This window comes from Grampus griseus (genome assembly GCF_964374135.1).
Source record: "Grampus griseus genome assembly, chromosome: 13".
Lineage (NCBI taxonomy): Eukaryota > Metazoa > Chordata > Mammalia > Artiodactyla > Delphinidae > Grampus > Grampus griseus.
Window position 1 is genome coordinate 19,801,027 of NC_139007.1, and position 25,593 is coordinate 19,826,619.

Sequence of the window (25,593 nt, forward strand, 5' to 3'; positions counted from 1 at the left end):
TTGTTTTATCTAGTTTTAGCTTATAAAGGTTGGTATTACTACAAATGAAAACAAAATCTGAAGGTAGCTTGTGGTTTTTTTCTATTCTTTGGGTTTTACTTTCTAGTCATAGGAAAATATAATATTATGGGCTACCAAAGCTGGTGAGGACAAGAAGCAGTCACTGGAACACTATGAGTGAGATGGTGCAAATTTATATGGCTTTTAGAAAGCAAAGGATGTTGATATCTTTAAATTATTTATGCTGTTTAATGCAGTGATTCCACTTTTATGAGTTTATATAAAAGAAACTGCCCTAAGTAAGTAATAATTTAAAAAATGTTTCATGTGCATATTCATCATAATGTTATTTAAATGTAAGAAAGTTAGAAGCAATCTTAATGCCCAGCTATAGGGGAAAGGCTAAGTAAACTATAGGACACCCACTGTATGAAATATTACAGTGCCATTTAAAAGAAGGAATATAGATATATAGAAAAATGTTTATGATATTATATGAAAACAGCAGAGTAAAAAAAATTGTGTAAGATGTGCAAGCGCAACTTGGTTAAAAAACAAAACCAAAATCTATGCATAAATCCCTGTAAAAATACATTATATTGTTTATTTCTGGACGGTAAGATCAGGAAAAATCTTTTTTTTGTTGTTCTGGCTGCACTGTGTGGCATGCGGGATATTCGTTCCTTGACCTGGAATCGAACCCATGCCCCCCACAGTGGAAGCAAGGAGTCTTAAGCACTGGACTGCCAGGGAATTCCCAGATCAGGAATAATCTTTAAATGTTTTTCCTATTTTATGTATATTTCCAAATTTTGTAGGAAAAAGATAAATTTAAAACATTAAATATAAATAAGTAAAATGATGGGGTAACTGGTTTATGGGCTAAAGAGCTGCAGAGAAATTGAGGAAGAAAGGAGGCATCCTTTCCTTGGTGGGTGAAAGGCTATCAGAAGAGATCACCAGGGTGAATGCACAGGCTGCTTTGCAAATAGTAAAGCCCCCATATATTTCTCGGTTTCCCAGTCTTTGTGAGCCATTGGATTGTTCAACTGTGATTTTAAAATTTGTTTTAATCAGAGACTTTTTGTTTAGAAGAAATGTCATATAGAAGCACAACAGATGGAATAAAATTAGGTTCTCTCTCTCTCGCTCTCTCTCTCTCTCTCTCTATATATATATATATATATTTTGTGTGTGTGTGTCTGTGTGTGTGTGTGGTACGCGGGCCTCTCACTGCTGTGGCCTCTCCCGTTGCGGAGCACAGGCTCCGGACCCGCAGGCTCAGCGGCCATGGCTCATGGGCCCAGCCGCTCCGCGGCATGTGGGATCTTCCCGGACCGGGGCACGAACCCGTGTCCCCTGCATCGGCAGGCGGACTCTCAACCACTGTGCCGCCAGGGAAGCCCAACAGTCTTCATTTTAAAGTCTATTTTATCTGATATGAATCTTGCTATTCCACCTTTCTTTTGATTTCCATTTGCAGGGGATATCTTTTTCCATCCCCTCACTTTCAGTCTGTGTGTGTCCCTAGGTCTGAAGTGGGTCTCTTGTAGACAGCATATATATGGGTCTTGTTTTTGTATCCATTCAGCCAGTTGGTGTCTTTTGGCTGAGGCATTTAATCCATCTACATTCAACGTTATTATCGATATGTATGTTCCTATTACCATTTTCTTAATTGTTTTGGTTTGCTTTTGTGGGTCTTTTTCTTCTTTTGTGTTTTCTGCTTAGAGAAGTTTCTTTAGCATTTGTTGTAAAGCTGGTTTGGTGGTGCTGAATTGTCTTAGCTTTTGCTTGTCTGTAAACGTTTTAATTTCTCCGTCAAATCTGAATGAGATCCTTGCCGGGTAGAGTAATCTTGGTTTTAGGTTTTTCCCTTTCATCACTTTCAATATGTCATGCCACTCCCTTCTGGCTTTTAGAGTTTCTGCTGAAAGATCAGCTGTTAACCGTATGAGGATTCCCTTGTATGTTATTTGTTGCTTTTCCCTTGCTGCTTTTAATACTTTTTCTTTGTATTTAATTTTTGATAGTTTGATTAATATGTGTCTTAGCATGTTTCTCTTTGGGTTTATCCTGTATGGTACCCTCTGTGCTTCCCGGACTTGATTGACTATTTCCTTTCCCATGTTAGGGAAGTTTTCATCTATAATCTCTTCAAATATTTTCTCAGACTCTTTCTTTTTCTCTTCTTCTGGGACCCCTATAATTCACATGTTGGTGCATTTAATGTTGTCCCAGAGGTCTCTGAGACTGTCCTCAATTCTTTTCATTCTTTTTTCTTTATTCTGCTCCCTGACAGTTATTTCCACCATTTTATCTTCCAGGTCACTTATCTGTTCTCCTGCCTCAGTTATTCTGCTATTGATTCCTTCTAGAGTATTTTTAATTTCAGTTACTGTGTTGTTCATCACTGTGTGTTTGCTTTTTAGTGCTTCTAGATACTTGTTAAACGTTTCTTGTACTTTCTCCATTGTGTTTCTGAGGTTTTGGATCATCTTTACTATCATTACTCTGAATTCTTTTTCAGATACGTTGCCTATTTTGTCTTCATTTATTTGGTCTTTTAGGTTTTTACCTTGCTCCTTTTTCTGTAACACGTTTTTTTGGTCGTTTCATTTTTTTTTTTTTTTGATGGGTGGGGCTGTATTCCTGTCTTACTGGTTGTTTGGCCTGAGGGGTCCCACACTGGAGTTTGCAGGCAGTTGGGTAGAGCTGGGTCCTGGTGCCGAGATGAGGACCTCTGGGAGACCTCACTCCGATTAATATTCCCTGGGGTCTGAGGTTCTCTGTTAGTCCAGCAGTTTGGACACAGCGCTCCCACCTCAGGAGCTCAGGCCAACCTCCAGCCTGGGAAGCAAGATTCTGCAAGCTGCATGGCGGGGCAAAAAAAAAAAATAAGAAAAAAAGGAGCAATACAATAACAAAGAATAAAAAATAAAATAAAATTTGAAAGATAAAAAATATATTAGGAAAAATAAAAATATAATTGAAGGAACTGCAGCAAGGTAACAAAACCACAAGAGAAAAAAAAAAGGAGGGGGAGGGAACAAGCCAAAAGGAGCAGAACAATAAAGCATAAAGAATAAAATAAAATTAGAAAAATAAATGATTTATTAGAAAAAATAGAAATATAAATGAATCAATAACAACAAGGTAAAACAGAACCCCAACCTAAAAGAAGAAGAAAAAAAAGACCTTGGTATGGGAGGCAGAGTTTAGGGGTGTGGAACTTAGGCAAGGGCAGGGTTTAGGGTGGGGCGGGGCCTAAGGGGTGACGTTTGAGCATGGGGCGGGGCCTAGGCTCAGGACCCACAAGGCTGGAAAAGGTTTTGGGGGCGGGGCCTAGGCGGGGAGATATCCATGCGTGGGACAGGGCCTCTGCTTAGGACCTGCGTGGAAGGGGAGAGGCAGCACGTCCAAAGTGGGGGGTGTCCAGAGTGTGGAGTTCCAGAGTTTGGAGGTAGGGCCCTGGGTGAGGGTGTGTGTGTGGGGTTTAAGCCCAGCCAGGTTGGAGGCGGTCTCCGAGTGCAGAGTCAGGGCCCTGAGTGGGAGTGCAGGGGCGGGGCTGGGGCTCTGCGCAGCAGGAGGGAGGCTCTGAGGGCAGAGGATTAGGCCCGGGAGCCCAACAGGCTCCCGGGCACCTAAGACAGGGAAAGCACTGGCTGCGTTCCCTTCCCTTCCTTCGCGCCCCTCCCCCACCATCTCCCCCAGGGTCTCCCCAGTCGCTGCTGGACCCCTAACCATGGGTGGGTCCCGCTGGGTGTAGGAACTCCTCCTCTCCCCCAGCCGCCCCTCAGGGGTGCCGGTCCTGGAGGTCCGGCCTTTACTTTTGCTCACCCTTCCCTCCCTCCCACTCCCCCAGGACCTGCATGGCTGGAGGGGGCCTCGGTGGGCAGAGGATCGGGCCTGGGATCTCAGCAGGTTCCTGGGGGTCCAAGAGAGCAGGGGAAACCTGACCACACTCCCTTTTGATCATCTGCCCTCCCAGTGGTCCCCCAATTTCCCCCCTCAGGCGTGGGATCCCTTCCCCTCCCCCAGCTGCCCCTCAGGGGCACCAGTCCCATCCTGCCTCCACTTCTCCTCCCCCTTCACTCCCCTCATGCCCCACATCCTACTCAGTCGTTGGGGGTTCCTCCCGTCCCCTTAGGTGTCCGTGGTCCCCCACCAGTGCCTGGTAGGTGCCCTAGTTGTGAGGAGATGCGAGTTCCATGTCTTCCTTGTCCACCATCTTGACTCTCCCATAGTCTACAGTGGTACGTTTGTTACGATTGATGATTCTACACTGACACATCATAATCACCCAAAGTCCGTAATTTATTTATGTTTCACTCTTGGTGTTGTACATTCTATGAGTTTGGACAAAGTTTAATGACATGTATCCATCTCTATGGTATCAGAGTGTTTTCACTGTCCTAAAGGTCAGATGTTTTTAAGGTGGCAGGTCTAATTGCTTCAGATCCTATGTAAAGTGGCATAAAGATAAAAAGAGTGTAATTGAACTGTATTAACTAGACTGATATGCAAGTGGAATAACAAAGAAGTAGGGGAGGATGTACAATTGGTGCTTCTGTATGGGCTTCATGGGCCAGTCTCACTGGCTTCAGCAAGAGGCCTTTGGGAATCCAGACCGGAAAGGAGGAAAGTGGTATCCGTCACATGGAGGCCTAAAGAACTGCTTCATAATTCCAGGAAAGACACCCTCTAAGGATTCCTAGAGGAATCTGAAAGGGCTGGAGTCATAGAAATGCTTTTTGGGTTACATTAAACACAACCAGATTTTTACCCTAAACTGCTGTGTTTACATAAGCAAAGAGCAGATAAACTTTATGCAAGTTTATGAATTGTTTCCTCCTTGATGCCACAGTCCTGTTGCTTTTTTCAGCAAAGTAATAAAATAGTTTTAATGAAACCGATAGAAATGATTCCCCCTGCAGACATGTGGTAATCCTCAGCTTGTGACCCAAGGCCCTGCAGTTCTGGGTTACTGAGTAAGGGAATTATTTCATATTATGTTAGATGCAAAGGGGATTCCCCAGTGTTCTGTGATGGCGACAGAAACATATTAAGAACCACAAATAAAAATAGCAGCATAATTAAAATATAACGTAAAAGTTAAGAAGTTCAAACCTCAGCTTGTTCTGTCCTTCATCCCGAGACCTCTTGACAGAAGTGTGTCAAAATTTTGCTTTTTGAAGAGATCTCATTTTAATGTTTTAAATTAAAGGCAGACCATTTTTGTGGAATTAGCACAACTTTGAAGTAATGAGAATTATGCTACTTTGATTTGCTTTTTCCCTGAAGATTTTTTTTTTTTTTAAATCTGACATAACCACATTACGTTACAGGCACCAGGTCATTCATCCAGTGCCAGGGGCTTGGGGCAGTTGAAAGGGACACAGAGACCCCCATGTGTATCACATTACCTACAGAGTGTCCTATAGAGTGTCTACCATTCTGTGGACTCTGGTCAGGACCCTGGTTCAAGCCCGACTGACAAATTTCACAGCATTTTATTAGTTTCAATATTAGAATATCTTCGTTTTCGCTTCTCTGTTTCACCTACTTCCTATCAGCAGTGCCACACTCATAACTAACAGGGCAAGAGAGGCGATCCTGTTGCTTACCGGTTCAGGAGGCTTGTCTTGTTTGATGTATCATGATACGCCAATAAGTTCAGCATTCTGCATTTTCCCCCTCTTTTTTTAACTGAGACATAAAATGCATAATATGAGGTATATTAATTGAAACATATATTTTAAGGAGTTTTTACATATGTATACACTTGTGTAACCACTACACAGATTAAGATATAGACTATTTCCAGGAGGTTTCCTGATGCCCCTTGCTGGTTAATGACACTATCCTGGAAGTAACCATTTTTCTGACTTCTCTACATACAGAACGCTTTCCTTTGCATCTGGCTTTTTTTTTTGCTCAACACCAGGTCTGTGAGATTTATCCAAGTGTTTCATCCATGAGCAGTTTCATTTTTTTTTTATTGCCATGCCATATTCCCCTGGATGAATCCACCACATTTTATTTATTTATTCTCCAGTTGATGGATTGTTTCCAGTCTATGACTTTTATGAGTAAACCTACTCTGAACACTCGTGTATATATCTTTTGGTGGATGGAGATAAGCATTCACTACTCTTGGGCATATGGCCAAGACTAGCATTGCTAGGGTATAGGTAGGTATATGTTTAGTTGACTAGTTTCCCTTAGTATTTACATGTTACATAACCATAGTACAATATCACAACCAGGAGACTGATGTTGATACTATGTGTGTGTATAGTTCTATACCATCTTATTACCTATGTATATGTGTGTAACCAGCACCCCAGTTAAGGTTCAGAACCATTCCATCGCCACAAAGATCGCCCTCCTGCTATCCCTTTGCAGCCACGGCCAACCCTTTTTCCTCCACCATCCCTAATTCTTGACACCCACTAGCCTGTCATCCATCTCTAAAATTTTGTCATTTCAAGAATATAAGATGAATGGAATTATACAGTAGTGACCTTTTGAGACTGCCTTTTTTCACTCAGGATAATGTCCTCAAGATCCATCCAATTTATTGCATGTATCAATGATGGTTACTTTTTATTGTGCAGTAGTGTTCCATGACATGACATGACCTCTGGTTCTAGGGCAGGGGTCCCCAATCCCGGGCCGCGGACTGGTACCGGCGAGTGAGCGAAGCTTCATCTGCCACTCCCCATTTCTCCATCACTCACATTACCGCCTAAACCATCCCCCCCACCCCCAATTCGTGGAAAGAGTGTTTTCCATGAAACCAGTCCCTGGTGCCAAAAAGGTTGGGGACCGCTGTTCTAGGGTATTTGTCCAATGGAGGAGAGAAGCTGTAGTTGCACATGATAAATGTAATCTGACTGGATAATTTTCATCGAAGCTCATAGAAGTCATGACGAATAAGCAAAAGATGATGATGATGATGATGACAGTGACAATCAGAATATGTTCAGTTGAAGAAAAATCTGTTACAAACTCCTGCTGAGTTGTTGCCAGTGTCCTCATCAAGAAACAAGTAGGAGTCCAGTTGCCATGTGAGTCCCTTTAATCAATGTTCTTTTTTTTTTTTAGATTTTTAAAAATTTTTATTTTTTTCATTTATTTATTTTTGGCTGCATTGGGTCTTCGTTGCTGCACGTGGGCTTTCTCTAGTTGTGGCGAGTGGGGGCTACTCTCTTTGTTGTGGTGCGCAGGCTTCTCATTGCGGTGGCTTCTCTTGTTGCAGAGCACGGGCTCTAGGTGCCTGGGCTCAGTAGTTGTGGCTTGCGGGCTTTAGAGTGCAGGCTCAGAAGTTGTGGTGCACGGGCTTAGTCGCTCCGCGGCATGTGGGATCTTCTTGGACCAGGGCTCGAACCCGTGTCTCCTGCATTGGCAGGTGGATTCTTAACCACTGAGCCACCAGGGAAACCCTTAATCAATGTTCTTGACATTTCCTAGAAATAAAGCTAAAGAATAAGAAGTGGCAAGAGATTCTCAATGAGATATCAGGTATGAGGGTGCTCCTTAGCTTACATTAGATCGCTGGCTACGTTTATTAAGTAAAAACAATGTGGCAATGGCAAATTTATATATTGGTTTGATGAAACCTACTCTGTTACGAAGATGCTTTCAATATTTTATTTCCCTTTTATCAATAACAAACCAATAAGGAAGGTGTTATTATTGTTGCAGTTTTAAAATGAGGAAATTGAGGCACAGAGGATTAAATAATTTACCCCAGAAATATAAATAGTAAGTGGTAGTGTTAGATTATACTGTAAGTGGTGTCAGCTGGGGCTGTGATTATCTGGGGACGGTATGAGGCTGAAACTACCAAGAGGGCTCACTTACACGTCTCCCAGTCTGTGCTGGCTTTTCTAGGAGCTCAGCTGGGACTGTCAACCACAGTGTCTCGATTTTCCTCCATATGCTTCATGGGACTTGAGATCCTAACAGTATGGTGGCCAAAGGAAATGTTTCAAGCATGAATGCAGAAGATGCAGATTTCTTAAGGTTCAGACTTTGAAACTAGACAGCATTACTTCCACTGCATTCCATTGGTGATAGCTGTCTAAGGGCCAGCCAAGATTCAGAGGAAGGGGATATTGACAGGAGGGGCAAAGAATCTGTGGTTGCCTTTTTTTTTTTTGCGGTACGTGGGCCTCTCACTGTTGTGGCCTCTCCCGTTGCGGAGCACAGGCTCCGGACGCGCAGGCTCGGCGGCCATGGCTCACGGGCCCAGCCGCTCCGCGGCACGTGGGATCTTCCCGGAACGGGGCACGAACCCGTGTCCCCTGCATCGGCAGGCGGACTCTCAATGTGGTTGCCTTTAATCTACTGTAAGCACTGACTAATTCAAACAAGAAAAATGATGTAGGGCAATGGTTGCTTTAATAACAGGTCTGTTTCCGGTCCTTGCATCTGACCTCATATTTGGTATCACTTCATTTTGTCTTAGCCAACAAAGCCTGATATTTAAACATACAGATTTAATTGATCAATAGAATTTCATGAATAGAATTAATATTTCAAAACGTATTATTGTCTAAGGTGAATTTTGGAAAAATCACAACTTCACAATTATCAGCTTAGGTGGTATCAGGTATGGACTTCTCATCAGTCAATCCTCTACTCCCTTTAGGGGTGCTAGAGTCCTTGAGAGTTCTTGTAATGTTTGAAGCAGGGCCAGTGTATTGGAACTGATTTTTGAAAAACATAGTCAGAACTTAGTCATGCATATAGTGCTGTTCATATCTAAAACATTATCTTGGAAGCTTCGCAATTGTTCCAATAATACTGCCTTATTAAAAAAGAATTTATGGAACTATTACTTTGGAATTGCTTTCAGAGTCTGTAACACTCACTTTGAAAATCCAAGCCAGTTATTTTTTTTTTTTTAGTGTGACTAATTTTTTAAGTGCTATGAGCTGAACAGACCTAAGTCTGATGAATGTGGCATGGGGGTCAAACTACGACTGCTGGTTTTGATGCTAAAAAAGATTTAATGACAAACTAATTAGGATTGATTTTCTTATTGCTTATAAATTGGCTTCTGATAGCAGTTCCAGGAAAAAAAAATCAAACATATTTTGAGCAATAGCTTCCTATTAAATTAGTGTGCCTCTCAGGGAATCCACTTTGAAAAAGGCAGCACATATTTGGATGTATAAATTCTGGCATATTTATTCAAAAAAGCAGATGAGTTACTTTATCTTCATCTTATATCACTTATAGTCTGATCTCATGTTTTTCTGATGTATGTACCATGTATATAATATTAGTATTTTATACATATGTAGTGATTTTAACTTTTAAAATATTTTACAAACTTTTAAATCTTCGCAGTGAGGTCATGAACATATTATTTCATGAATATATTGTTCAGTTTCGAAATGAGGAAATCAAGTTATAGAGATTTAAGAACCTTTCTAAAAAAAGAAACAAAAATAAATAAATAATAAAAAAGAAACAATAGATGGTAAATGCCAGAACTGCAATAAAATCAGAGTTTTTTCCTTCATAATGCAGTAATAGTCCTTTTTATGACATGGTATCAGAAACAGTGGAAGAAGATAGCTATTTTGTAAAGGTGTTTGGATCTCAAAGAATAAATTAAGGTAAAATAATATTTTTTCAGAGAAGCGTTTAAAAAAGCTTTTGCAGGGCTGATCTGAACCATTAATTTTTCTCATAAGAATCTCAATTGATTCAGTAAATAATTCCATTCCCATCACTTTGGGTTCAATGGATTTTCTCCTTGTTTCTAACTGTAGTATCCTAAGCAGGGTGCTTTTGTGGCACTTTAAAGCGGTGCATTGGATTTTTCTAACACTGTACCTAAGATCAATGGTACCCAAACCGCATGTCAGTCTGCGAACTCACTGCTGTTCAATTAATGCCTGTGGAAAAAGAGGTCCATACTCCTGATAGAATCCCAGGAACAAGTCCCTTCCTCAGGAGGAGAAATTGCCTGTGACCAAGAATGAGTGGGCTGCCGTACAATCCTTGGACCTGTCCTAAGTACTTCGGCAACTGCCCACTAACCTCTGCATGTTTCTCAGCAGAGTGAAGAATACAGTTCATTGTAATAAGCCCTAGGCCAGAAGATGTCCCTATAATCATGGATGTGTAGCTCTTCTCTGAGCATTGTCTGCAATTTCCTGCTTTAATTAAAGGATGAGAGTTTCTGAAGAATGTTAGCCTACAAGGACTGCAGTCGGAGAACTTAGTCTCTCTCCAAGTGCCATTTCAGCTTTCTATCAACCTTACAGGTAACCCAAGACTGAGATCTCAGAATTCTGCCTGGCCTTGCTTTTGCTTCCGGCATGAATGAATAATTTCTGTCTTCCATCCTATCCTTGCTGATAGCAGTCTGTCTTCCTGTTCAGTCCAGCAAGGTTGGGCTTTCAGGTGTAGTAAAGGGGGACAAAGTGAAGAAGGTGGTCTTTTTTCCCCCCCATGAAAATGTTCCAAAGGTGGGAAACTTTTGCAAAATTGCTGGTCTTTTTCTTTTTTAAACAGAGCAAAATTCTTATATTATGAGAAATTCTAGTTTCTAGATTATAAATAATAGGGGGAATTTCTCAGGTTGACTGACGACAGAGACATGTGCAGCCTTCTTCTGTATGAAGAAAAGAGCAGACAGATTCCAAAAATGGGAAAAATAGCTGTAGACTGTGCCAGAAAGGGTTCCAAAATTCTATTCTTAAGCCCCTTGAAAGGTCAGAGCTCCAAACTTTGTTGTTCAGTTAAACCAAAACTTGGAGGAGCAAGAATTTCTAAACTAGAATTCATGACATTGCTCTGTGTAGATCAGAGGGTACGGATCTCCAAAAATGGGAACATATATTTACATGTGGGTACATCTAGGACATGTAGACAAGGGTTCAGAGAGGAAGATTATTAAAATACAACAATTTCTTCTAAATCTTCAGTGGATCATGTAAAAATTAAATCAGTGGGTGACTTAAGGTGTTGTATAAAACCAAATCACAAAATAAGTCCTATAATCCTGAGATGCAAGTGAGTAAGAACTCCTTTCACACATATCCAGGTTCTTTATCAGAATGAAATGTTGTTTTTAAGGGAAATATTTTTGTTTTTTAAGAAGTATGCTGAGAACAGGGTGGAGAAATACGAGAACACTGAGAAATAAGAGTGATGACCCAAGGTTCTATGGTTGTATTAACCTTATTTTTTAAATAAATTTTAAAAAGGAAAAAAGGAGAGATTAAATTAGTGAAGACTGGAATATTTAAGTGTATTAAGTAGGTGGAAGATAGGAGATGAAGAAAAGATAGAAAGAGGTCCTGCTCCTGTCATATACTCCATGATAATTAGCCATGTTCTAGACTGAGACAGCAGACCCTCCCAAATGGGAAGCCATGACCTCAGTATTGCAAACATGCCTCTCACCAAGGCTGCTGATAAAAATTGTTAGCATTCAGAGATTAAGAATTCCTTTTTTGTTTTTTTTAGAAGAGCAAGTAACCAGTTAGGCAGGGCTAATTCTCCTAATTTAGTTCTGTTACACCATGCCTAAAGAGAGAAAAAAAGATGGGTAGGACCATGGTGTTTGTCCTTAAAGGACTCCTATGGCACTACAATTTATTTCATTTTTTAAAACTAGTTTTAAAATTTAGGCTTTTATACATGGGTTGGAAATTACAGAAACCGATAGGAAAATACCATGAAATACTCTCCAACCAGAGGGGGATTGGGGCTCTTTCTCTTCCTCTGCTTCATTCTTCCCATCCTTACTGGGGGAAGGATTTTTTAGCATAACAATACACTGCAGGATTTGCCTGGTAATACCTTAAATGATTGTGACCTCGACATCCACAGTTGGGCAAGAAACCCTTGTTCTAAGTCTGAGGTTCTCACTTCAGGCATATAGGTGGACCAGGCTATGTAGGTGTGGAGAGGCTGTGAGGTATCGATGAGGAAAGCATAACATGCACACGCCTGAAGCTCTGTGGTCATGTGGCCCATTGTACAACCCTGAGACTGATGGTGTGTAGCTGGCTCAGCTGGGGTGGTCTTTTGCACATTTCCAAGCTAGACTCCATACAGAACTGTTCCCGTCTTATGTGTACATAAGTTCTGTTGTATATAACTTTGGCCTTGAAGGGGGCCAGCTGAGCTTCCACAAGTCTGATTTGGTGCTCAGTCCTTTAGGTGTTAGCTTCCAGAAATGCGTACTGTCTTTCTTCTTTGTATTTTCAATAAGTAAACCATATATGATTTAGCCGAGGTTGTGTGTCTGTCATCAGTGCAATCCTACTCCTGACGGCGGCCAATATGCTGATTATACCCACACATCTGAGTTTCTCTACAAAAGGTAATAAACATTAGCAAGACAGACATTGTCTTGTTGGTACTCTGCTTTGAAGAACATGAGGATCCACATTCCCTTCTAGGATAAAGCCAGGAATATATCCCCCCAGCCAGGGTCATACCAGGAAATAGGTCCCCTGGGTTATAAAAATTAAGGGAAATATGGAGTAGAAACCCTGAAAGGAAGTTTGAGTTGTGAAATAGCAGAGGGGCTGCAAGGTCAATGGGGAGAGAATTCCAGGTGCCCATCAGAGGCAGACTCTGTGAATTGAATCCATCCAGATGGAAATGGCAAAAGACTATTTTGCATCATCCTGAAGCCCCTATATATGTTCATGTCGAGCTATTCGAGATTATTCTTCTAGTCACTGAGCCAGTATTTTCTTTGAGATATTGGAGATAAAATTAAATTAGAAAATATTAATCAGTTCTGTGTACTCTATGTGTCTTTTACCTCGTTTAGCAATTTTACTAGAATAAACTTTTTACTTTGTTGATCTTTATTTTCTATTTCATTAATTTCTGCTCATCCAGCACGTGGCTTCATTCTTTATATACATGCTCTTTGGTGGTTGTTTCCCTTTTCGCATCATGACTTGTCCAGATCTCTGGGGCTCATCCAATCCTCTGGTACAATGCAGTACCCAGCTCTAATTTGCTACTTGCTCTTCAATGTGTTAAGGTATCCAGCCTTTTTTGCAGAAACACGTATTGCTGCCATTTGGAACTGTTCTCAATTAACAGATTCCACAACACCAGAGTCAGGCTTTAAAATACATTTTTTTTTTTGGACAGTGCCTAAAATGTGGAGCCCAAAGACTGTACTTCCACTGTATCTTAGAATATTATTTCATCAGAAGGGGTATTTAGGTGGACTTTTGAAGTGTTGGCACTTTTGGCGAGTTTGGAGGATCCCCGCAGAAAAGGCAGGGAGTATTTTCTTCTAATGCTAGTCCTTGAGTGGTTCCCAGCGTGCTGCTTCCTCTCTCACATACATATGTTAAAGTTGCTTCAGTGAAGTGGTGAGCAAATTCTTGATTATTTCCAATTTTCTCATTTTTCTTCAGGTTATTTACTTTACATCACTTTGGCATAAAATTCTCTGTACTATTTTGAGGACATGAAAGATAAACTCTTTGTAAATTCCCAGTTCTCCACAGAGATGGACACCAAAGTCAATTCGTTTTCTGTTGTTACTGTGTTCAGTGCACACATGCCATGGGGTTGTGAAACAATAAGTATATACCCTCCTTAAAAACTCATAATCTGTTGGGAAATAGTTATGTGGATAACATTAGAAGTGTCAAAGAAGATAAATTGCTGGGGAAAAAACTCCATGGATTGTGTGTGTTCGTGTTTGTGTGTGTGCACGTGCACACGTATACACATATATGTACTCTTGTCCTGGGGGTAGGGCTGTTGAAGATGATATGCAAGGGAAGGACTTCAGTTCTTCTGAAGGATGGATGATATTTCACCAGATGAAGTTGGAGGAAAAAGGCTTTTCAATGGAGAGAACAGGGAGATAAAGCCAGGAATGGAAGAAGTATGGTTCTAGAGATTGCAGTTTGTTTATTCTCGTGATGTTAACATAACTGCCTCATTACAGACTGCAACAGAGAGATTAAATATCCTCATCAAACACACATGAGGAAGCTAAGGAAATGGAAGTGGAAATCACTTCTTCCAATTCATATACTACCTTCCCATCAAATTTCTAAGGAAATAATGTGTGAGCTGTCCCAGCAAAAATTTGGAGGAGGTATTAAGCCATATGCAATGCTCTCTAGGACCAACCCTGGTCCAGTGGTAAAGGAAAGAGAGAAGTGAAGTAATATTTATGGAACATCTTTCCATCAGATCTAGATACCTACTGACATACTTCTATTTAACACTCATAATGATTGGTTTTATAGGCGTCAGGGCTGTGTTTCAAAAGATTAACTTTATGTTTATGCTGTTCCCCACAAAAAATCCACCAAGTAAGGATAAATAAACTTCATTTGTTCATTTTAGTTGAGAATTAAAGGGTAAAGTGGCTTCGCCTAGGCAAAGAGACAGGGAAGGAATGCTTGGGCCAAGGAAGCCAGTTGGAAGAGACAAAGGGATTGGAGAGGCATGATGAGGTCAGATAGCTAAGGCCGTATCAATGTGCAGTTGACACTCATTCATCCATTTATCAATTCATTCATTGCACAAATATTTATTGAGCTCTTGCAATGTGTAAGACACACTGCCCTGTGGACTCAGGATATAACAGTAACCAGATAGACCAGATCCTTCTTCTCATACGGTTTACATTCTTGTGGGTAGTTGCACACAAATAAAAAGCCAATGAATAAGAAAAGAAAATATTAGATAGTGGTGAAAAGTGCTGTACAGAGAAATATAAAAAACTAACCAGTATAGCTAGATGGCTGCTTTAGATTGGATTGGATGGTTGGACGATCAAGGAAGATAATGTACATAGGCTGAAGTTTGAATGGCAAAATCAAAACAAAATACCAACCCAGAACACACAAACAAACATCATCTAGCTATATGAAAGCCAGGAAAAATAGAATTCTGAGTGCAATGTTCCTGAACTTAGAATCCTACTATAAGCTCAAGGAACTTAAGAAGCTAGGGTAGTTGGAGCATAGTGGAAAAAGGGAGAATGATATGAACTGAGGCCAGGTGAGTAGGCAGGTGTCAGATCACTTATGGCATTGTGGGAAGTTTGTATTTTATCTTATGGGTAATGGGAAACAGTTGAAGAGATTTAAATTAGAAATGATCTCATATAACATTTTAAAAGATTTTTAAAACCTCACTGACTGCTGTGTAGAGAGTGAACCTAGAGGCTCGAGAATAAAATCAAGACCAGCTGGAGATCACAGCATCATATGAGAGAGAGTATTGTCTTGGACGTATATGGTTGCCTAAGAGGTTACGAGAAGAGGATGGGCTCAGAACTGAATCATTCATGCCAATGAAGACTTATGCAAAAATCTATGAGATATGATGGTATAAAGAGTGACGAGCTGCCAAACACTTGGAACACAAGCATTCGTGCAGCAATGCTTCCGGATGCAAAGTGCTTCTTTTTACTCCCCAACTTTTAAAAGACACTGATAGCCTTTGAAGTTTCTGAAAAAGGCTCATAAAATTGAAAATTTTCTTTGATGTTATCAATGTGCAAATAATGATTGAAAACCAGGCACTGCCTTCATAGATAGTGCAGAGTTTCATCTAGATCCATGCTGAAGGGACATTGTGTAACAGCCATTTCTCCGTGATGTGCCACAAAATATTAGAAGAAATGTAAGCAACTATGAGTATTTATGGACTGCATAATGTCACCTGACAAAGGCACGGCTTCAATTTTCCTCTGCTGCTCTCCCAAAGCCACAGAGCATTTGGATGACTGCAAGACACGTTCAGCAAGGAAGTAAATCAATGGAAATCTAAGCCTCGTATTTTCTTTTCTTTGAAATCTTTTATTTTAAGCTAATGTAAGCTTGATATAAATCAAGACAGCTATTATAATAACAACATACATTTTCCTTAATCACCATCAGTTAAAAATAATGTTTGACTTTAAAACCTGAAGAAGATAGTAACTTCATTTTACTTGTGTACAGTAGGATTTGATGTCATCTCACGAACTTTTGTAGTGAAATAATACCTAATTCAGACTTACATGATTTTTATGAAGACACTTTTTGATGCCTAATTCATATTTGATCCTCTCAGTAAGTTTCTGTCAATACTTTGCACCCTAGGGTGAGTTGGTAAGAAGAATTTCCCCCACTACAATTAGCTTGAAGTCAGGGCACTTAGAGGATAGGAACTTTAATTAGAATTAGGGAAGCAATAATTTGGGTGACTTTAAGGAAGATTTTCTGAGTGGATAACCATGAACATCAAGTAGGTACTGGGTACATCCTAGGGAAATCTTGGAGAACAAGACCAAAAGACAAGATGTTGGCATCACCTAGATGGCAAAGGTGCAGCAAATTAGAGGCAAGAAGTTGTAGTATGAATAATGTGGGTGGTTGAGTCAGAGCCATCTCAATTACTGTTGTAAGGTTTTGGGGAATGTTATATGCAAGAGAGTTTCATAATTGGTAAAGAATTAATATAAATGTTAGATATTTTTATTTTTGAGAAGATGCTAGGAAGAAAATGATTGCACAGATGGCTCACTAGAATTTGAGAGCTACTGTTCCAGTGAAAGGACAAACAGTATTACCCAGTCCAATACAGAGTAGGAGAACCTCCGACTTCCACACAGATTCAGGGACACTGCTGGACCACAGTATTAGAGGGTGGCATACAGTAAAAAAGCAAGAAATATAAATGGGCCTGAATTCTGGAGAAACTCTTGTTAGCTTAAGTTTAGCTCTCTGTACATTTTATCATCAGAGTAGCAAGTTCTCAAAGCCTGGGGTGGAACTGTAGACATAGGGTTAAGGTAAGTTACAAAACTCACCAAAATTTAGTCTTGGTGCATTAATCTAAAAGTTGATGTATATCTAACAGTCATTTCCTACTTTTCCCCTACTAACAGATTCTGATTTTCTTCATAAATTGGATAGATAGATTATTCTGGGAAACTGATCACATCCAGACTCAAGGAATGATTCCTGCTTGCTAGTCTAAATCAGTTATGGCAATTCCATCCCCCTTGCCAATAAGTGGTTTCGAAATGGCAAGTGACCCAATTCTATTTAAAAAAATGGAAAGCTAATGCCAGAGGGATTTGAAGCTGATGGTACACTGGCAGTAACTATAGCAACAACAACAAACAAATCTAGCCCCTGGCTAAATTGACTTAAATTTCCAGGCATAAATATTATTTACCTCAGTATATATTTTAGATACTCTATGTCGGAAAATCGTGAAATTATGAAACACGTAAAAATAGAGAAAAAGCCCACTGTGAAGAGACAAAACAGTGAACAAATCTAGACTCAGAGATAATCCAGATATTGAAATCAGACAGGGATTTTATTTTATTTTATTTTATTTTATTTATTTATTTTTTAACATCTTTATTGGGGTATAATTTCTTTACAATGGTGTGTTAGTTTCTGCTTTATAACAAAGTGAATCAGTTATACATATACACATGTTCCTATATCTCTTCCCTCTTGCGTCTCCCTCCCTGCCACCCTCCCTATCCCACCCCTCCAGGCGGTCACAAAGCACCGAGCCGATATCCCTGTGCCATGCGGCTGCTTCCCACTAGCTATCTACCTTACCACTAGCTATCTACCGTTTGTTAGTGTATATATGTCCATGCCTCTCTCTCGCCCAGACAGGGATTTTAAAATAAGTCTGGTTAATATGTTAGATGCTCCAATATGGAAAAAGTAAAAACATGCTATAGCCGGTTGAGAATTTTAACAAAGAGATGGAAAGTATAAGAAAGAGTCACATGAAAATGCTAGAAATAAAAAATACAGACATGATAATGCCTTCAGCAGGCTTATGAGTAGTTTCCATACAGCTGAGACAAGAATTAGTAAACTTGAGGAAATTGCTCAAACTGAAATTCAAAGAAAAAAAGTGAAATGAATATAAGCATACCTCAGAGATATTGCAGTTTGGTTCCAGACCACTGTAATACAGCAAATATTGCAATAAGTGTGCCACGCAAATTTTTTGATTTCTCAGTGCATATGAAAGTTATGTTTATGCTATGCTGTAGTCTATTATGTGTGCAATAGCATTATGTCTAAAAAACAACATACATACCTTAATTAAAAATACTTTATTGCTAAAATTGCTAACCATCATCTGACAATGCAGGATTGCCACAAACTGCAGTAAAACAAGGTATGCCTGTAAAAACAGAGCACCCAAGAGCTTGGGATAATATCAAACAGTCTAACATAGGTATAACTGGACTCTCCAAAGGGGAAAATTGAGAGAATGTGGTGTGATAATATATGAAGATGTAATGTTGATAATTTTCTAAGAATTATGAACGATATCAAACCACAGATCTAAGAATATTAGAGAACCACACTGAGGATGAATATTGAAAAAATCACTCAGACACATCATAATCAAACATCTCGTAACCAAAGATAAAGAGACAATCTTGAAAACATCCAGAAAATTTAAAAACACAGAGAGACACCTTATATTCAGAGGAACAAAGGAAATATTATAATTACAGCAGACTTTCTTCAGAAACTCTGCAAGCCAGAAGACAATGAATCAACATCTTTAAAATACTGGAGGAAAAAAACCCAACAACAACAACCAAAAACCTGTCAACCCAGAATCTATACCCAGCAAAATTGTCTTCAGCATTGGTCATGATGTCACCATGCCTGCATAGACAGATTTTGAAATCTTTCCTGACTGCTCCAGTCAATTCTGACCACACCCTTCTCTGAATTTCTATAGCTCTGATCTTCGAATCACATGTTAGGTGTTTGATTCTTTCCTATAGTGTCTGTTCTTCAGGAATTACATGTCTGGAAGTCTCCAGAAAGTTGATAGTTTTCAGAAGGAGAGAAAATTCTGCTGCACTTTCCTGTCCCTAGCTCAGTGCTGGGCTCATGGTAGGAAGGTGACACATTTAAATCAAGTTTCTTCGTTGGTTGCTTTTGACTAGAAGGTGGCATATTTTTCTCATGTATTATAATAGATTTTTCTCATGTAATAGGGGCAAGGAGTCTATCTGATAGGCAAAATAGAAAAAGAGAGGACAGATAAGGCAGTTACCTTTTCTATGCCAATGTTGCTCTTTATTTTCTTATAAGCAGAGTCTCTCCCTGCTCTAAGCACTCCCTACCTCACTTCTCTTCCTCTACCCCCAAAAGATACGCTTTGTCTGGTGAAATCTTCGATACATTGTTTGGAGACAGAAGAGCAGGAGCCTTCTCACTGGACTCACCCTCAACATCGATAATTCGAGAACTGCTTTCTTTGGAGCAAGGGGATAAGGAAGGTCGGCCACAGAAGGCTTTGTTTTGTTGAGTGGGGCATTGAAGTTGAAGATGCTTGTGAGAATAGACAGAGATTAAAGGGGGGCTGCAGGGGAGACATGAGGGTTCTGTAGTGGGAGAAGAACTTTAGCAGAGAAGATATTAGAGATCTAAGGAGGAAAATTTGAAAGTTTTGCTGAGGTGTGTTAAGTAACTCTGTATCCCCTGACGTTGCCAACACTTTAGAAGTTGGATTTATTAGGAGGGGAGGGAAGAGGGTAATACTGCAAATGCTGACTCTGGCCTCACAGAGGGTGCCGGGTAGGGTCAGTGGTAACCACAGGAAGTCTAACCTTCATGGATTAATTAAGTACCATTGCCATGATGAAAAGAACAGCTGCAATTCTGAGTTTTGTCAAGATCTGCCTGGACACTGCAGATAAACAACACTTCAAAAAATCATTTAGTTTTTAAAGTGGGCAGGTGGAAGCTTTATTTTCGCTTCCCAGTGGGAATTATATTTTGAGCCTGGGAGTAGATACACAGGCTAAATTTTGCTTATCAAAATGGAAACTATGGACAGACCTTAAATGATTACCTTAGTAGTCAAAGAGGCCTAGACAAATACGGATAATCTCTAAATACAATGTACTTTAAATATAAACAACAAACTTATAATGGTACTGAGAGACCACAGCGGCAACTAGATATATTTTAACAAGCCTGTGCCTCCTTTTCCACACATCTTCCTTTAATGGGCATTCTCCTTTCACAAGAAGTACCTGCCTTGCACACACTAGGTCTGCTTCTCTCTAGGTGTGAGTACTATACTCCTGGCCGGCAAAGCTAGCCAATAAGCAGATGCTGTACGTTAGCTTTGATCGCCATTAACTAAATGAGGCTGAAATTGTGCTCGTTATGAAAAGATTCTCAAATCCACATCCAGAGCTACTCCTGACGAGATGCAGCCAGACCGCCAAGCAGGACCCTGCTATAGCACGAAGAGAGGCTCCTGCCCAGACACTGCTACTGAATACATAACTAGTTGAGTCAATAGCTGACTTAGAAGGTATTTTCTAGATTTTCTTGTACAATGGGAAGATGGGTCTGGGTGTAGTTACCTGAGGCTATTTCTGAGAAAGTGTACAGAAACTGTAGTAGATTGTTTCCAAAGGCGGCCTCACAGTTCCTCCCATCCAGCGTGCAATTTTATAGTGTGACTTTGCCCTTTCCCATTAAGAGATGGAGTTTATTTCCTTTCCCTTAAATCTGCCTGGCTTCAAAGGCTCACTTTGAATAACAGAATGTGGTAGAAATGACATTCTAGAATTTCCAGGCCTAAGCCTTAAGAGACCTTGCAGCTTTTGCTCTTGCCCTCTCGGAGCCCAGAGCAACAGTTTAAACGAGTCTGACTACCTTCCTTCCAAGTGGGTGGCCATGTCGGAAAAAGGCCTTGAATGATGCGGGATTACAAAGAAATAGAAACTCAGCCTTTCCCTGGCCATTCCAGCCACCCCGGTGGCAATCCCGCTGGGAGAAATGGATGTGAATCCACCGTGGGTTCTCCAGCCCATCTAAGCTCCTCCAGCTGACATCATGTGAGGTGCAGCCTTGCTCCCACTGCAGAATCGTCAGCAAATAAATGCTCTTTATTATTTTCAGCCACATTGTTTTGGGAGCAATTTCTCATGTAGCAATAAATAACCAATACCTAAGTAAACTAGCAGTGTAATAGTAATAAATATCAATGATGGTGATGATAGCAGTTAACATTTATATAATACCTCATATGTGCCAGCACTCTTCTAAATACTCTGCTTAAATTACTAATTTAATTTATTAATTTATTTTATTTTTGCTGTGTTACATCTTCGTTTCTGTGCGAGGGCTTTCTCTAGTTGTGGCAAGCGGGGGCCACTCTTCATCGCGGTGCACAGGCCTTTCACTATCGCGGCCTCTCTTGTTGCGGAGCACAGCCTCCAGACGCGCAGGCTCCGTAGTTGTGGCTCACGGGCCTAGTTGCTCCGCGGCATGTGGGATCCTCCCAGACCAGGGCTCGAACCCGTGTCCCCTGCGTTAGCAGGCAGATTCTCAACCACTGCGCCACCAGGGAAGCCCACTAATTTAATTTAAATGGCCCTGTGAGGTAGGTATGATAACTTATGTTCATTTTAAAAGATGAGAAACTTGAGACCCAGAAAGGTTACAAAGTCCAAAGTCACAAAGTAAGTGGTAGAGGTGAGACTACATGAACACCTCTTAGGTGCTAGGTACTGTCTCAGGTCCTTTCTATATATCATCTCTTAATTCTCGTACACCCTGACTCATGACATAAATATTAGTTCCTCTGTTTTATAGGTGAGTAAACTAAGACTTGGAATCTGGTTAATGCGAGAGACAGCTTTTAAACCCAATGTAGCTGACTCCAGTGCCCAGTCTCTTTTCACTTTATGATGTGGAGTACCATCCACATTCAATTAGTTGTTCAAAATCATCTACAGGATGTCTTCCTGAAAACCTTTATGAATGTTGGATGTGGAACAAGGTAAGGATGTCCCCTCTCCTCACTCTTATGCAATACTGTATTATAGGCCTTTGCAGCGGGCAAGAAAAATAAATGAAAGTCATACTAAAGGAATAACTAAAACTGTCCCCATTTACAGACAATGTGACTTCCTGTATATAAAAAAAGGAATGAGAAGGGAATAACTAAAACTGTCAGCATTTACAGACAGTGTGACTTCCTGTATATAAAAAACTCCCACCAATAGAATAAGTGAATCTAACAAGGTCACTATGCAAAAATCAATCATATTTTCATACACTGTGAATAAATAATTAGAAATTGAAATTAAAAGTATCAGTTTTAATAGCACCAAAACCATGAAGTACTTAGGTGTAAATCTAACAAAACATTTGCAAGATCTGTATGTGGAAACTGGAAGACACTGATGAAAGAAATCAAAGACTTGAATAAGAGATATATCATGTTCATGGATTGGAAGACTCAATATTGTTAAGATATTAATTCTCTCCAAATTGATCTATAGATTAAATTGCAAGTCCAACCAAAATTCCACCAGGATTTTTTTATCTTAATCTTTTATTGAGGTGAAATTCACAAAACAAAATTAACCATTTTAAAGTGAACAATTCGGTGGCATTTAGTACATTCACAGTGCTGTGCAATCGTCTCTATCTGGTTTTCATCATCCCTAAAGGAGACCCTGTACCTGCTAAACAGTCACTCCCCTTCCCTCCCTTATCCTCAGCCCCTGACAACCACCAGTCTACTCTGTCTCTGTGGGTTTGCCAATTCTGAACATTCATATAGGTGGGATCATACAATATATGGCCCTTTGTGTCTGATTTCTTTCACTTAGCGAGTTTTTGAGGTTCATCCACACTATAGCAAGTAAAAGAGCTTCATTCCTTTTATGGCTGAATAATATTCCATTGTATAGATGAACCACCATTTGTTTATCAGTTTGTCAGTTGATGGGCATTTGGACTGTTTCCACCTCTTGGCTATTGTGAACAGTGCTGCAATGAACATGCATGTCTGTGGGCTTGTTTGAATCCCTGTTTTCAATTGTTTGGGGTCAGATGAGTTTTGTAGTCTCTCAACACACCTTCCCTGGGTTTTCTATCTCACTTCACATTTTACTGCTCTTTGTCCTTCTGTTTAACAGATCTAGCCCCAAGGCACCGAGAAGCTGATTCATACATTTCTTTTTCTTTCTTTTTTTTTTTTGAAGATTTTTTTGATGTGGACCATTTTTGAAGTCTTTATTGAATTTGTTACAATATTGCTTCTGTTTTATGTGTTGGCTTTTTGGCCACAAGGCATGTGGGATCCTAGCTCCCCAACCAGGCATCGAACCCACACCCCCTGCGTTGGAAGGTGAAGTCTTAACTGGTGGACTGCCAGGGAAGTCCCTGATTCATACATTTCTTAATCTGAACAGGGGCTGCATTCACTGTGTGAAAATTCTTCAGAGTTCTAGGTGCAGGTGCTGTGGCGGTAATTTTTCCTTATAAGCATCTGGACCAATCAGGGTTATTGACTCTAAATACCAGAAACAAACTCTAACCAAGCAGAATTAATTCAATGAGATAATCCTGTAGCTCACAGAATTCACAGGGATCTGGACAATCAGACTTGAGAATATGCAGGAACTGTGGGGAATATGCAGGAACTGTGGGGTGGTGGGTACAGTGGACATCCTAGGACACCCCCGGCCACACCCTAGGAAGAGCTGTGTCAGCAGGCTGTCCTGGGTGTCCAGACTTTGAACAGAATCCACAGGCATCATTAAGGTGGGATACACACTGTTTTAGCTCCCAGCAGACACACACAGACATATACAGAAACACACATGCAAACACAGACACAGAAAAATATACTCACATACCACTCTTATGCCCAGAGGCAGAGCTCTTCATGTAAGCCTAAATTATAACAATTTGAAAAGTCTAGAGAATTCCCTAGCGGTCCAGTGGTTGGGACTCCGTGCTTCCACTGCAGGGGGCATAGGTTCGATCCCTGGTCAAGGAACTAAGGTCATGCATGCCATGGGGCATGGCAAAAAAAAAAAAAAAAAAAATCCAGCTGAAGACTTGATAATATCTCCTGTCCCAGGTCCTGCGAAGGCTGGATAAAATCCCTTCATACAGAACTACCTTCCTCTCCCTTTCCTGTGGAGACAGCCCTTGACTCCTTGTCTGAAGAAAACAGGACACTTTCTTGAATAAGATGAAATGGTACTGCTCAAACTATCAATTTTCACAGACCACTGTTGTTCCTTTTTAATTCACTGTTGCTTCCTTCTGGAGGCTATGAGAGGAATTTTTTTTCCCCCTTCTTTTCCAGTTCATATATTTTTGTTTGTTTGTTTTTGTATGTATGTATGTATATATGCGTCTATGTATTTATTGAGATATACTTGACATATAACATTGTGTTTGTTTAAGGTATACAATTTAAGGTTTGATACATTTATATATTGCAATATGATTACCGCCCTAGCATTAGCTAACACCTCTATCATGTTACATAATTATCATTTCTTTTTTTGTGGTAAGAACAATTAAGATCTAGTCTCTTAGCAACTATTAAGTTTATCATATGGCATTTTTTTTAACTTTTTATTTTGGAGTATAACGGATTAACAATGTTGTGATAGTTTCAGGTGCACAGCAAAGTGGCTCAGCCATACATATACATGTATCCATTCTCCCCCAAACTCCCCTATCATACAGGATTGTTGCTTATAATCACTATGCTGTGCATTAGCTCTCCAGAACTTATTTGTCTACTAGTTGTAAGTCTGTACCTTTAAACAACATCTCTCCAGTTCCCCCACCCCGTAGTCCCTGATAACCACCATTCTACTCTCTGCTTTACAAGTTAGACTTTTTTAGATTTCACATATAAGTGATATCATACAGCATTTGTCTTTCTCTGTCTGACTTACCTTACCTAGCACAATGCCCTCAAGGTCCATCCATGTTGTAGCAAATGTCAAGATTTCTTTCTTTTGAATGGCTGAATAATATTGTTTTTTTGGTGTGTGCTTATATACATATATGTGTATATGTATACACACACATATACATAATCTCACATCTTCTTTATCCATTCATCCACTGACAGACACTTAGATTGTTTCTATATCTTGGCTATTGTGAATAATGCTGCAATCCAGCAGAATTTGTGTGTGAGTGTGTGTGTGTGTGTGTGTGTGTAAAAATCAACAAACTGGTTCTAAAATCTATCCAGAAAGGCAAAGAAGTAGAATACCCAAAATAATTTGGAAAGAGAACAACAGAGCCAAAAGACTCTCACTACGCTATTTTGAGACTTACTAAAAAGCTACAGTAATCAAAGTATTGTGGTGTTGACTAAAGGATATACATACAAATCAACAAAATAGAGTCCAGAAAATGACAATAGATTTTAAACAATAGATCAATAGATTTTAAACAAAGGCAATTTGAAGGAGATAGTTGGTTGACGCTCCACAAAAGAGTACAGTTGACCCTTGAACAACATGGTTTTGAACTGTGCAGGTTCACTTATACATGAATTTTTTTTCAAGAGTAAATACTACAGTCACGGGGGGAAGAGGAGGGTGGGATGACTTGGGAGATTAGGTTCGACATAAATACACTACAATGTGTAAAACAGATTGGTAGTGGGAATCTGCAGTATAGCACAGCGAGCTCAGCTCGGTGCTCTGTGATGACCTAGATGGGCGGGATGGGTGGGGGGATGGGAGGGAGGTCCAAGAGGGAGGGGATATATGTATAC

General features: G+C 40.1%; 1 long non-coding RNA gene across 1 annotated transcript in view; it reads left to right on the plus strand.

Annotated features, from left to right (window-relative positions):
• LOC309831940 overlaps positions 1–25,593 on the plus strand; it is a 223,059-nt gene that overhangs the window by 76,011 nt on the left and 121,455 nt on the right. The gene's annotated exons all lie outside the window — the stretch shown is intronic.